The sequence below is a fragment of the Adiantum capillus-veneris genome, chromosome 3 (assembly GCF_014529385.1).
Source record: "Adiantum capillus-veneris isolate H3 chromosome 3, ASM1452938v2, whole genome shotgun sequence".
Classification (NCBI taxonomy): domain Eukaryota; kingdom Viridiplantae; phylum Streptophyta; class Polypodiopsida; order Polypodiales; family Pteridaceae; genus Adiantum; species Adiantum capillus-veneris.
The window spans coordinates 145,774,203-145,787,509 of NC_140933.1; positions in this window are offsets into that span (position 1 = coordinate 145,774,203).

The window sequence follows — 13,307 nt, forward strand, 5'->3', positions numbered from 1 at the left end:
TTTCCTTTCCTCTCCAAGAGGAGAGAGAGCTTAGGAGGCCTCTTGATGAGACCCCCAAAAGAAGACTCTCTCCCATACGAGAGGAGGAATCCAAAGATCAAGAAAGTAATGAATCCCTAGATTCGTCCAAAGATGTGGCTCCACAAAGAAGGGGGACTAAACGATCACCGACTTCTCCCAAGAGGAAATGGTTAACCCATAGTCCTTCTCCTCGTCACTTCAAAAAGGAAGAGAGGATACAAAGGAAGAAAAGGGCAAGAAATAGGTCACCCTCTTCTTCACCTTCCTCCTCCTTCGATGAAAGCAATAGCTATTCTCCTCGAGAATACAAGAGGGGAGGACATCACAAATCTTACCCTACATGGCGAAGGTCCCAAAAGCTCAAGAGGACCTATGATGACACCTTTGGTGCTACCAACAAAGTATTGGCCTTCATCCAACAATTTGATGCGGCCTTTGGAGACGAGGGCTTCACAGAGTCCTCTAAGCTACACCATGTAGCTATGCACTTCCCAAAATCGGCTCGTCAATGGTGGGCTAGCCTTCGTGGCAATGGTGAAGCGCCAAAGACATGGAAAACTCTACGAGATTCCATTATGAAGCAATTCCTTGCAAGTGATGCATAGGACAAAGTGCTTACCAAATGGTGAAGTTTAAAGCTTCTCTCTCATGAGTCTATCCACAAATATGTAGACAAGTTTTGGGATTTACATCTCAAGGCTACTATTTTTCAAAAGATAGATTTTGCCGAGCGAAAGCAACAATTCTGTGCGGGATTACCCAAAGAGATGGCCGAGTATGTCAACTCTCAATGGCCTGGTTCTATCACCAAAGTAATCCACCACACCATGGTTGCTTCGTGCATCAATTTCCAACAAGGTGCTAGACGGAATGTCAAGCCCATGGAGAATAAAGACAAAAGCGATGCCAAGGGGAAAACCAATGCCCAAAATTCTTACCAAGGCTATTCCAACAACAACAACAATCGGTCCAAGGAGAAGGGAGTTTACAAAGGTAAATATAAACTCTCTCCTAAAGAGCTAGAAGCTTTTTGTAAGGACCACAAATGTTTTAAGTGTGGGAAGAAAGGCCATGGTTATCGTCCTTGCCCCAAGAGGATTGCTCACAATGAGACTCCTAGAGCCTCTATGTTTGAAGCTCCAAAAGAGGATGCTCATTGCCAAGGGTTGCTCCTTTCCTATGCTTGGGGAAAGATGCAAAAGCATGATGCCTTTATTTTGTTTGACCGTGGTTCAACTCACAACTTCATTCCACGGAGTTGACCACTAAGTTAGGCATACAAGCCCACGATATGGGATATGCATTGAAAGCCAATGGAGCTATCAAGGGACAAGACGTCTCAGTTACTTCCTTAATTGAAAAATTAAGGCTTCATGTCCAAAGCTATGTGAACAAAAAGGATTTCTTTATCTCCCCTTCCAAACATGAGAATGTTATCATTGGGGCACCATGGTTTAACCGCATGGCTTCCAACATGAAGTTCCTTGAAAGGAGAAGCTACTTCACCTACAACAAAAAGGGCATGTATATACATGCTAATGAGTCAGGGAACACCATATCCCTGGTAAACTGCTTACTTTTGGTAAGTCCATGAAAAGCTCTACTTCTGCGTATATGATTTTTGCTTGAGAATCTACAAATGATTCCAATGGTTTTACACGTAGTAATAAAGGGAATCAAGAGGAATTGGAGTTGTCTAATTTCCTAAATGGATTCCAAGATGTTTTTATTGATGACATCCCTAGTGAGCTACCTCTAAAATGAGGGATGATGACCATGAAATTGATCTCCTATTAGGAAGCTCACTGCCTAACAAACCTCCTTATCGAGTTTCACAAGCTCAACAAGAGGGGATCATGAGGCAAGTGCATGAATTGGTGGAAAAAGGGATGGTGAGGTCTAGCTCCTCTCCATTTTGTTCACCATCACTTTTAGTGCAAAAGAAAGACGACACATATCACATGTGTGTTGATTATATATTACTAAATAAAATCACTATCAAAAATAGATTTCTCGTGCCGCCGGTAGAAGATCGATTTAATAAGTTACAAGTTTTGGCCTGACAAATGCTCCACACACATTCAAACTCATGATGGACAAAAATCTTCAGGCCATTCAATTTCTATTGAGGAGTACAAGTGACACCTCCAGGTAATCTTTCAAGTTGTGAAAGAGAATAAGCTTTTCATTAATCAAAAGAAAAGTGAATTTTTCCTACAAGAGATTCAATATTTAGGTCACATTATCTCTAAAGATGGCACCCGTATTGATCCAACAAAGTTAGAGATAATAAAAGGATGGCCTAATCCAAGGAATCTATAGGAGGTACGAAGCTTCATAGGTATGTCTGCATGCTATAGATGCTTCATAGAAAAAATTGTCGCTAATAGCAGGCCCATTACATGACTTAACAAAAAATAAAGTTAAGTATTCATGGACTTCAAAAGTGCAAGAAGCTTTTGAGAAGCTTATCTCTCAACCTGTGCTCACAGTATTAGATCTCTCAAAGACATTTGAGGTCCAATGTGAAGCTTGTGGTGATTGCCTTGGAGCTATTTTGCTTCAAGAAGGGCATGCCATAGCATACGAGAGTCAAAGACTCAAGTCCCATAAGTGAGTATTGGGCAAATACGAAAAAGAGCTACTACCTATTCTATATGCCCTAAACACGTGGAAAAACTATCTCTTGGGGACTCTGTTCATCCTACGAATGGATCAGAAAGCCTCAAGAACTTCATGACACAGACAAACAAATAAGGTGGAAAATTTTCTTTTGCAATTTAAATTTCATATTGTTCACATTGCTGGCAAGCACAATCAAGTGGTCGATGCACTTTCACAAAACGACCAAGGGTAAATGTGGTGTCTATAGCAACTCACAATGATCTATCTTTTATGATAGATGAGTATGCTACTGACAGAGACTTTAAATACGTAATTACAGTCTTTGCAATAGGGAAGGAAAAAAGAACCATTCACCTTGAAGGATGGTTATCTTCCAAACGGCAATAGGCTATGTGTTAATCACACAAACAATACGAAAGTCATGTATGAATACCATACTTCTCCCTATGCAGGGCAAAGAGGGATTCCATAGTCTACTCTTCGAGGAGAAGAAATGTATTTCTGTTGGTCTACCATGAAAAGTAAACATACAAGAGTATGTTTCACAAAGCGTGGTATACCAAAAGCTGAAAATTGATCGAGGGAACCAACTTGGATTGTTTCAATCGATAGGCTTAACAAGAAAACACACTCTATGCCTGTCAAAAAGACTATTAAGGCACATCGAATGGCAACCCTCTTCAGATCTCAAAATTTCAAGCATCATGGCTTTCCAACATTCATAGTGTCGGACAAAGATCCTAGAATGACCATAGTAATTTCTAGAAGGGTCTCTTTTGAAGTCTAAGAAATAGATTAAATTTCTCTTTCGGACTATCATCCACAAACGGATGACCAAAGTGAAATAACTAATCTAACGATTCTTGAATCTACTAAAAGCCTATGTCATGGAAGTAGATCAACGTTTTCAATGGTAGAAGTACCTACCTCTTATACAATATGTGTACAATGATATTGTACATACTTCTATGGGGAAAGTACCTTTTTGGTTAAAGAGGGAAGATCCAAAAGTCCCTTACTACTTAAAGTACATGGGAAGATATTTTCTACTACTGATGAATATAGCCGAGACTCACAAGAATCTTTTCCAAAGATTAAAGAGGTTATATCCATCTCAAAGCAAAGGCAAAAAGGGTTGCTGCTAATAAGCACAGAAGAGCCTTAGCCTTTAAGGAAAATGATTGGGTCTTGCTAAAGTTTCTCAAGGCTCATCTAAGGCATACTAGGGGCAAGAGTCCTATGGACCACCAAGAGTATGATGCTAAACTAGCAAAAAGATACTATGGTCCTTAAAATTCTTAAGCTAGTCAATGAGATGGCTTCTCAATTAAAGCTTCCCAACCATTGGCTCATGCTGCACAATGTTTTCCATGAGAACCTACATAAGCCTTACAAAGAAGCACCACCAAAAAAAGCAATAGCTGTTGCAAACCCTCCAAAAATCGAAGATCAAGAAGAAGTACTTCAACGTGAGTCCATCCTATGACATGAAGACAAGGTATTAAGAAACGATAAGATTATCTGACGATATCTTATTAAGTTTAAGAATTATTCTTTTAAAGATGCTATATGGATGCAAAGAACCTAGCTTAAGGATAATATGAACCTTGTCAATGCTTACAACGTTGCATTGGAGTAAGTATATGAAAATGCATTTTAAATGAACAATGCTTTTTCTTATAAGACTAGTTCTCTTTTTATTGTGCACAAATGAGAGAAGTATGCATACTTAGGATCATGTTTGTGGTGACGACGTCTCCCAAACACTAAGTAGAACTTGTCACTCTACTTTGGAAGTATGATATGGACTAAAGAGCAAACATGCTTGCGGAAGCTACGTCTTCCAAGCACCAAATGGACTAGTCATCCATCTTGGAATGATGTCATAGGGTAAAAAGGGATCCTCTACCCGCTAAGAAACATGGACTAATGACTAGGCTTTATCTTCTCTACCTCATAGTCGAGGACGACTATGATTTCAAGAGGGAGGTAATGTCATAAAGTATAATATCTAACTTTTCCAAATGATTTTCTCATATTAAACTGATCATTTAATGTGGGAGAATAAATGGGAACAAGAGTTAGAATAGAGACATGTACTTCTAGATCTATCTCAACACGGGACCAAAAGAAGAGATGGTTGCATCTCAATAGGGGTCCAAAAGGAGATGGTCTATCAAAGAGCAATGTGCAATAAGTGCTTCAAATTTTACCTCAGCAGGGGAGCAAGAGGAGACATGGTTACATCTCAATAGGGGTCCAAAAGAAGGTAGTCTATCTAAGAGCAATGTGCATCTAATGGAGCTTAAAAGACCTTAGGGTTAGCTTCATTAAAGACCTCCAATGGTTAGTGTTAAAAGTCCTTTGACCTTAGGCAAGCTAGGGTTGAGCTTGAGGTGGGAACCCGACCTAAGCTTAAGGTGCTTGCCATTCTTGATGACTAAGGTGCATGCTTGATGACTAAGGTGCTTGTCATGCTTGATGACTAAGGTACGTGCTTGATGACTAAGGTGCTTGAGGTGCTTGTCATGCTTGATGACTAAGGTACTTGAGGTGCTTGTCATACTGAATGAGGAAGGTTCTTGAGAAGCTTCCCATGCTTGGGAGGTAAGGTGTTCAAGTCAAAAAGAGACCCTACAAACTTAATGAGGAAGGTGCTTGAGAAGCTTCCCATGCTTGGGGGGTAAGGTGCTTGAGTCAAAAAGAGACCCTACAAACTTAATGAGGAAGGTGCTTGAGACGCTTCCTATGCATGAAAGTCCCAAAGTTAGGGGAATCTTTGACTTAACCTTCCACTCACCCAAAGGCCACCCCTTTTCTCAAAGGGCACATGGGACACATGTCAGACTCTCCCTAAGCTTAACCACATGGTGTGCTTGAATGCTATTGGTTGGGCTAAAGAGGGTCCAATGAGCTTCTAGTTCCATTCATCAAATATCTCGATATTTTCAAGCTCTCTCTCTCTCTAAGGGGTAAGGAGGACACTTGTCCAAAGACTACCCATGTACTTGAATGCATGATGCATGTGATTGGCTGGGGGGGAGAGGGGTCCAATGAGCTTGAAACATGTGTAAAATCTACAACTCGCCCCAAGAAAGCAAGGAGGATGCTAGGGGGATACACCACACACACACACACTCATTTTGTGGATCATTCTCACTTGGTGAAAGTGGAGGAACTCCACCTCCTTCTCAAAGCTTGTGAGAAGTGAGAGCCTACACCAAGACTCTTGGCTATGGAATGCAAATCCAACCAAGAGCCATGCTTCGATGCTTAAGCTTTCCATCTTCTCCGTCTTCATTACTATGCTATTATGTATGCTAGCAAGAAGAGTGATGATAAGTGAGGAACTATTTCTTTCTCCTATGGAATGTTTCTTCTTCCTCTTCCCTACCCTCATTCCCCGCTAGCTCTCTCCACCTACGAAGGTGTTTAAGGCCTTGGGACTGAGGCTTGGGATAGTTAAGGCTTTCTACAAAGTTTATGTTATGCTTGTGCTGCATAAAGATTTCCATGTTCATTGCATCACCTACGTCACAAGGAACACAAAGATTGTATTGTACCAAGTCTCTCTTGATGGGAGAAACTATATACAAATGCCTATTGGAGGGGGGACCGGCTCCGTATGAATCCGGTCTTCAATTGTTGTCATGTTCTCTAAACTCTATCTCTCTTGCAAAAGTATTGTTCATGCCAAGTTAACTAAGTACCATGTTTATGTTGCTACCATCAATTAAGTTCACCCGCTATGCTCACAAAGTAGTCTCACAAAAGTGCTTTATCTAATTTCCTAATTCCGCTACTATCAAAGTTCATAGGCCATTTCCATTACATTGGCAATCCATGGTGTTTGAAAATTTGGAATATAAAGAGAGTTGCCATTTGGTGTGCCTTAATAGTCTTCTTGACAGGGATAAAGTGTGCTTGCTTGCTAAACCTGTCGACTATTGTCCATATTCCCGTATTCCCATGGATAGACTTGGGTAATCCAAAGATAAAATCCATGGATATACTCTCCCATGGTGAATTAGGGATTGGCAATGGCTGGAGTAATCCGGGTTGCTTCCCTCTATCATACTTGGTCTTTTGGCATACCACACATTTTGAAACATACTCTTGTATAACCACTTTCATGGTAGGCCAATAAAAGTATGTCTCTACTCCTCAAAGAGTAGGTTGAATGCCTCTATGCCCCGCATAGGGAGGAGCATGGGATTCATACATGACTTTCTCACGAAGGGAGTGGGAAACACATACCCTATTGCCATGGAGAAGATAACCATCTTGCAGGGTGATTGGTTCCTCTTTCTTCCCCAAAGCAAGGGCTGACATTATGTCTTTAGAGTCAGGGTATGTAGCATACTCATTTATCATAGAAGATAGATCATTGTGAGTTTCTATTGACACATCATTAACTTTTGGTCATCGTGAAAGTGCATCAGCCACTTGATTGTGCTTACTAGCAATGTGAGCAATGTGGAAATTAAATTGTGAAAGAAAATTTGCCCACCTCATTTGTTTGTCGGAAAGCTTTGTTTGCATCATGAAGTACTTGAGACTTTGATGGTCTATTTGTAAAATGAATGGAGTCCCCAATAGATAGTGCTTCCATGTGTCTAGGGCATGTAGAATAGCTAATAGTTCTTTCTCATAAATGCCTAAGACCCGTTCATCTGTATTGAGCCTTCGGCTCTCATACGCTATGGCATGCCCTTCTTGAAGCACAAATGCTCCAAGGCAATCACCACAAGCATCACATTGGACCTCAAATGGTTTTGAGAGATCCGGAAGCATAAGGAGTGGTTGGGAGGTAAGCTTCTCTTTGAGCTTCTCAAAAGCACTTTGCTCCTTAGCAGTCCATGAATACTTAACGTTTTCTTTGTTAAGTCATGTAATGGTCCTGCTATTTGAGAGAATTTTGCTATGAAGTGTCTATAGTATGCACACATACCAATAAATCTTCTTAGCTCATGTAGATTCCTTGGATTAGGCCATGCTTTTATTACCTCCAACTTTGATGGATCCATATGGATACCATCTTGAGAGATAATATGACCTAAGTATTGAATCTCTTGAAGGAAAAATTTCTTTTCTTCTGATTGAGAAAAAATCTTATTCTCTCTTAATGCTTGAAAAATCACTTGGAGATGTTGCTTGTGTTCCTCCAAGGATTTGGACTAGATGATGATATCATCAAAGAACACTCCAGTGAATTTGTAATAGGGTCTAAAAAATTTCTCCATTAATTGATTAAATGTAGCTGGTGCATCAGTCAAGCCAAAAGGCATTAGATATTCATTAAGGCCAAATGTTGTACGAAACGCGGTCTTTAGGATACCTTCATTCACTATCCTTATTTGATGGTAGCTTTTAAGGTCAATCCTACTGAAGTAGGTAGAGCCTTGTAGCTTATCAAACATATCTTCTACCCGAGGTATGGGAAATCTGTTTTCGATAGTGATATGGTTTAATGCGCGATAGTCCATTAAACCATGCATTATGTACCATCTTTCTTTTGCACTAAAAGGACTGGAGAACAAAAGGGAGAGGAGCTAGGCCTCACCATCCCTTTGTCTACCAATTCTTGTAATTGCCTCATGATCTTTGGGAAACTCAATTAGGAGATTTGTTAGGCGGTGAGCTTCCTAAGAGGAGCTCAATTGGATAGTCATCATCCCCTCATTTTGGAGGTAAGTCCATAGGGATATTATCGATGAGCACATCTTGGAATCCTTTTAGAAAGTTAGACAAGTCCAACTCTTCTTCATTCCTACCATTTACCTTTGATGAGACATTAGGACCTTTTAGGGACTCTTTGACAAAAATCATGTACGCAAAAATTGAGCTCTTCATTGATTTATCAAGAGCAAGAGGATTCACAAGTGGTGTAGTATGACCAGACTCATTAGCATCTATATACATATTCTTTCCCTTGTAGGTGAAGTAAATTCTCCTTTCGAGGAACTTCATGTTGGCAGCCATGCGGTTAAACCATGGTGCCTCGAGGATAGCATCCTCATGTTGGAGAGGAGAGATAAAGAAGTCTTCTTTGTCGATGTAGATTTGGACATGAAGCCTCAACTTCCTAATCAAGGGAATGACGGTGGCTTGTTGTCCCTTGAAAGCGGCATCGGCAGTTACAGCATCTCCCATCTCAAAAGCTTGAATGCCCAACTTGGTGGCCAACTCCGTTGAAATGAAGTTGTGAGTAGAACCAGGGTCAAACAAGATGAAGGCATCATGATCCCTTACCTTTCCCCAAGCATAGAAGAGAGGTGATCCTTTGCAATGAGCATCCTCTTTTGGAGCTTCTATAGTGGAAGCTCTAGGAGTCTCATTGCGAGCATTTTTTTTTGGGGCAAGAACGATAACCATGTCCTTGCTCCCCACACTTAAAAAATTTGTGATCCTTGCGAAAAGTTTCAAGCTCTTCAGGAGAGAGTTAAAATTACCTTTGTAAACTCCTTTCTCTTTGGACCGATTGTTGTTGTTGTTAATGGAATGGCCTTGGAAAGAATTTTGGGCATTAATTTTTCCCTTTGCATCACTTTTGTCTTTATTTTCCATGGGCTTGACATTCCGTCTAGCCCCTTGTTGGAAATTGATGTGTGAAGCAACCATGGTATGGTGGATTACTTCGTTGATAGAACCAAGCCATTGAAAATTGACATACTCGGCCATCTCTTCAGGTAATTCTACACATAATTGTTGCTTTTGCTCAGCAAAGTCTATCTTTTGAAAGATAGTAGCCTTGAGATGTAAATCCCAAAACTTGTTCACATATTTGTGGATAGACTCATGAGAGAGAAGCCTCAAACTCCGCCATTCGGTGAGCACTTTGTCCTTTGCATCGCTTGCAAGGAATTGCTTCATGATGGAAACTCGTAGAGTTTTCCATGTCTTTGGGGCTTTGTTGTTGCCACGAAGGCTAGCCCACCATTGAAGAGCCAATTTTTGGAAGTGCATAGCTACATGGCGTAGCTTGGAGGACTCCGTGAAGCCCTCATCTCCAAAGGCCGCATCAAATTGTTGGATGAAGGACAATACTTTGTCGATAGCACCAAAGGTTCCATCATAGGTGAGAAAAGAGATAGTCTTTCCTCCCTCTTTGAACTTCTTTAGCTTTTGTGACCTTCGCCATGCAGGGTAAGATTTGCGATGTTCTCCCGTTTTGTATTCCCTAGGAGAATAGCCATAGCTTTCTTCGATAGAGGAGGAAGGTGAAGAAGAAGGAGAAGAGAGTGACCTCTTTCTTGCCCTCTTCTTCCTTTGTTTCCTCTCTTCCCTTTTGGAGTGATGAGGAGAAGGACTATGGGTTAACCGTTTCCTCTTGGGAGGAGTTGGCGATCATTTAGTCTGCCTATGTGCGCGTCTGTCACATGTGTCAATGCAAGGGACTTGCTAATACACTGTGTGCGAGATTCAAATGGCTCCAAGCACCAAACTAGACCAATACAGCAAGCTCAAGAGAGCAAGGGTGTGTCACTCACCGCCCTACGCTCGCCTTCCTGGAGGTTTCTCGCCGCAAAGAAGAAGGAGCTACCACTGTGCTGCGTTCAACCGCCTCGCCGCCACTGTGCCGTCATCGCAATACTCGACCGCACTCTCTCTCTCTCTCTCTCTCTCTCTCTCTCTCTCTCTCTCTCTCTCTCTCTCTCTCTCTCTCTCTCTCTCTCTCTCTCTCTCACGCACACACACACACAAGGAGATGAAGGAGAAGATGGAGAGGGAGCAAGAGCACTCTTCAATTGCATAAATGAGAGAATAAATGATTTTTAGGTTTAGGCGACTTTTATATGAGCTCGCCCCATTTGCACTTGGGCACCCATACTTAGCCAACTAACCCTTGAATGTTCCTGTTAGACTATGCCTCTCATCGGTGATCACTCTTACCCTTTTCCTATTGGACCGACAAGCCCGCGGCCCATGACTAGTAGAAGTGGACGCTAGTGGTTAACATGCCCCTCTTCCTGATGTAGATTCCATCCTCGAAAGCTATTAAGTTGAAGCTCGTTCATCGAGGTGGAAGAGCCTTTGAGATGAGTGTCCTCAGCCTTCTTGAGTCCTTGCAAAACCAAACAAAATTGGCACAATAATTGCATTCTTATATACAAATAAAAAGCATGTGCAATTGTAGGCAGACAATTTAATTGGTAACATAATTTTAAACCATTTGTCATCAATAAACATTAAATTGCAATATAATCAAATGCATAAACAGTTGTAAAGGTCAAAAACTAAACAAATATGGGGTCGTTAATTTAATGATCGAAAGGCACTAAACATCGACTATTAATACCATGGGCAAGCTTCTCAATTTTCTCCGATCAATTAAATTGTTTAATCCGAGAGCCAAGTGTTTCATGTCCGAGGGCTGACTAGAGGCTATACCTAGAAGAACTTGTAGTTAAGCTACAATAAAAGGAATTGCTCATGAAATCATCGCCTGACTTATTTCCTTTTCTTTAACCCCCGAAAGTCTTTTCACATTGATTCAATTTTGATGTGTGTACTTATTTTGTATGCCTTGGGTATTTTGCTTTTCAAGGAAAAGCACCCACACTTGGAACCTCTAGGGCTCTAGTACCATAGGCGATACATATGAGTGAAGTACCAAATCAAGTTGAGATTTCGCGTCCAGCTTAAGATTTTACATTGTGGCACTTTGATTTTTTTGTTTGTTTGTTCATTTCCAGCATTTTAATTTTGTAACTTTGGGAGGTCATATAACATTGTTACCCTCCCAAGGCTCATCACATTAGTAAACTCCCTTTATAATACTTAAGCTAAAGGTCAATAGGGACTAAGCCCATTAGAAATCCCTAGTACATTTCACACAATGTTGGCTATATTGGATTAAGAACCTAAGTAACCATTGATTATTAGGAAGGCATTCCCCATGGTATTAAGAGAAGATCTCTAACGCCTAACTTGGTCAAACTAGCTTAGTCGAACTCCTTGATTTTTAAACCTAGACAAGTGATTATGATAGAAAATTACATTGAATTTAATGTTTGATACTAAGCAAACTTGTTGAATATTATGCTACCAATCACAATTTTAGCAGACAAACATGGATGCAAAAAAGATAAGGGGCAATGCTAATGGATAAGAAACACCTGTCCGTGTTGATGATCACGCTTGATTAAGAGTGAGTCGAGATAAAGATTCCATGAAGGGTTAAATCCTAACCACATCAACACGTTCCTGTACACACGAGGAAACACAAAGAATACCTCTAGGAGGCACATCACTGGTAAGAAAGAATTTTACTAATCACTAAACTCTTAAAAAGAAACACTCCTATCGTACTAATGTTACCTACCCTCCATCACCCAAGTGATAAGAATCAAAGGTGTTTGATGACATAGGTTTCTGTTTCAGTGTACCATATGTAAATGTGTAGGTCTGGTCAATGTTTTGACTTTTATTGTGCATACTCGTTTTCTAATTGCTTTGCTCTTTACTTCTTTTCTTTTTTGTGGGTATAAGGCTTTATATATACATTCCCTAAGATTGGTGATTGAGAGGTCAGGGAAAGAAGGGTAAGAGGGAAATAATTCAATAGGCTGACGTGAATGAAGACTTCCCCCCTTCCTTGGGTAGGTCATACTGTTTGAAATGTGCTCGTCACCCTTTGAAACCAATTATTCCAGTCGTTAATAGGTGAGGATTTTTGCCAGTGGTTTTCTATTACCTTAGGTCCCACATCGAGTTGCAAGGTAGTAAGGTACTCTCCCAGGATCGAACTTGAAGTGGTTCATCAGGTGATTCTTGAACACTGGGAGGTGTGGATTCCTTTGTAGCTTTATGGAGGTCCACTATTATAGGTGGAGGCTGTGGAGAAGCCTTTACCTCTATGGATGCATTAAATGAGGAGCTAGAAGCTTCATGGGACTCGCCCCTTCTTGAGCTAGGTGGAATAATTTGGTTTTGCCTTGGAACCCAAACTAGCTCTGGAATAGGTGTGTAGCATTCTGTGATCTTTTCCTTTCCACGGTCTGCCACTGTCTTTGGAGTTACACGGTCTGACTCACATGGTTTTGTACGTGATAGGGAAAGACACATTTTACGTTTAGGTACCCAAATTTGATCATTTCCATCATAGTAGCCTTGGGCTTCTAGTAGTTGTTTTGGAATCCATCGTGATTTGGTCTTGACTCTCCTAGAGCGCGCTCTTGGTGTTCCATGAGAAGTTTTTCTTGAAATGGATGGAAGTGTTGAGGTATCTGGAAGTACGACCTTGGGGACCCATTGATATGTGCTCTTAGGTTGTGCCGGTTGAGTATTTGCAATATTATTGCTTGCTGCAACAACAAGTGTTGAAGTGCTAGGTTCATGGGCAGTCGACAAGAACAAGTTAACCACTTTGGTTTGTGAATCTTGCCTATCCTGCAACTTTGCTAGAGTCTGTAACGTAAGTGACTTTGCTTCAATGATAGGGGTAAGAGTCGGTGGTCGCATCGTGACACTATCAGTACCCCAATCAATAGTGCATTTGGTTGCTAACATCCATGTGCGTCCAAGGTTTATATTGCCCTACATAGTTCCAGCAGGCTTGACCAAAAAGTCTTGAGCTACAACCCCATTGTCATAACGAACATAAGTGTGCCAGATTCCAAAAATCGTAGTTTTTTTCTTGTTGACACCCTTGACTTGGA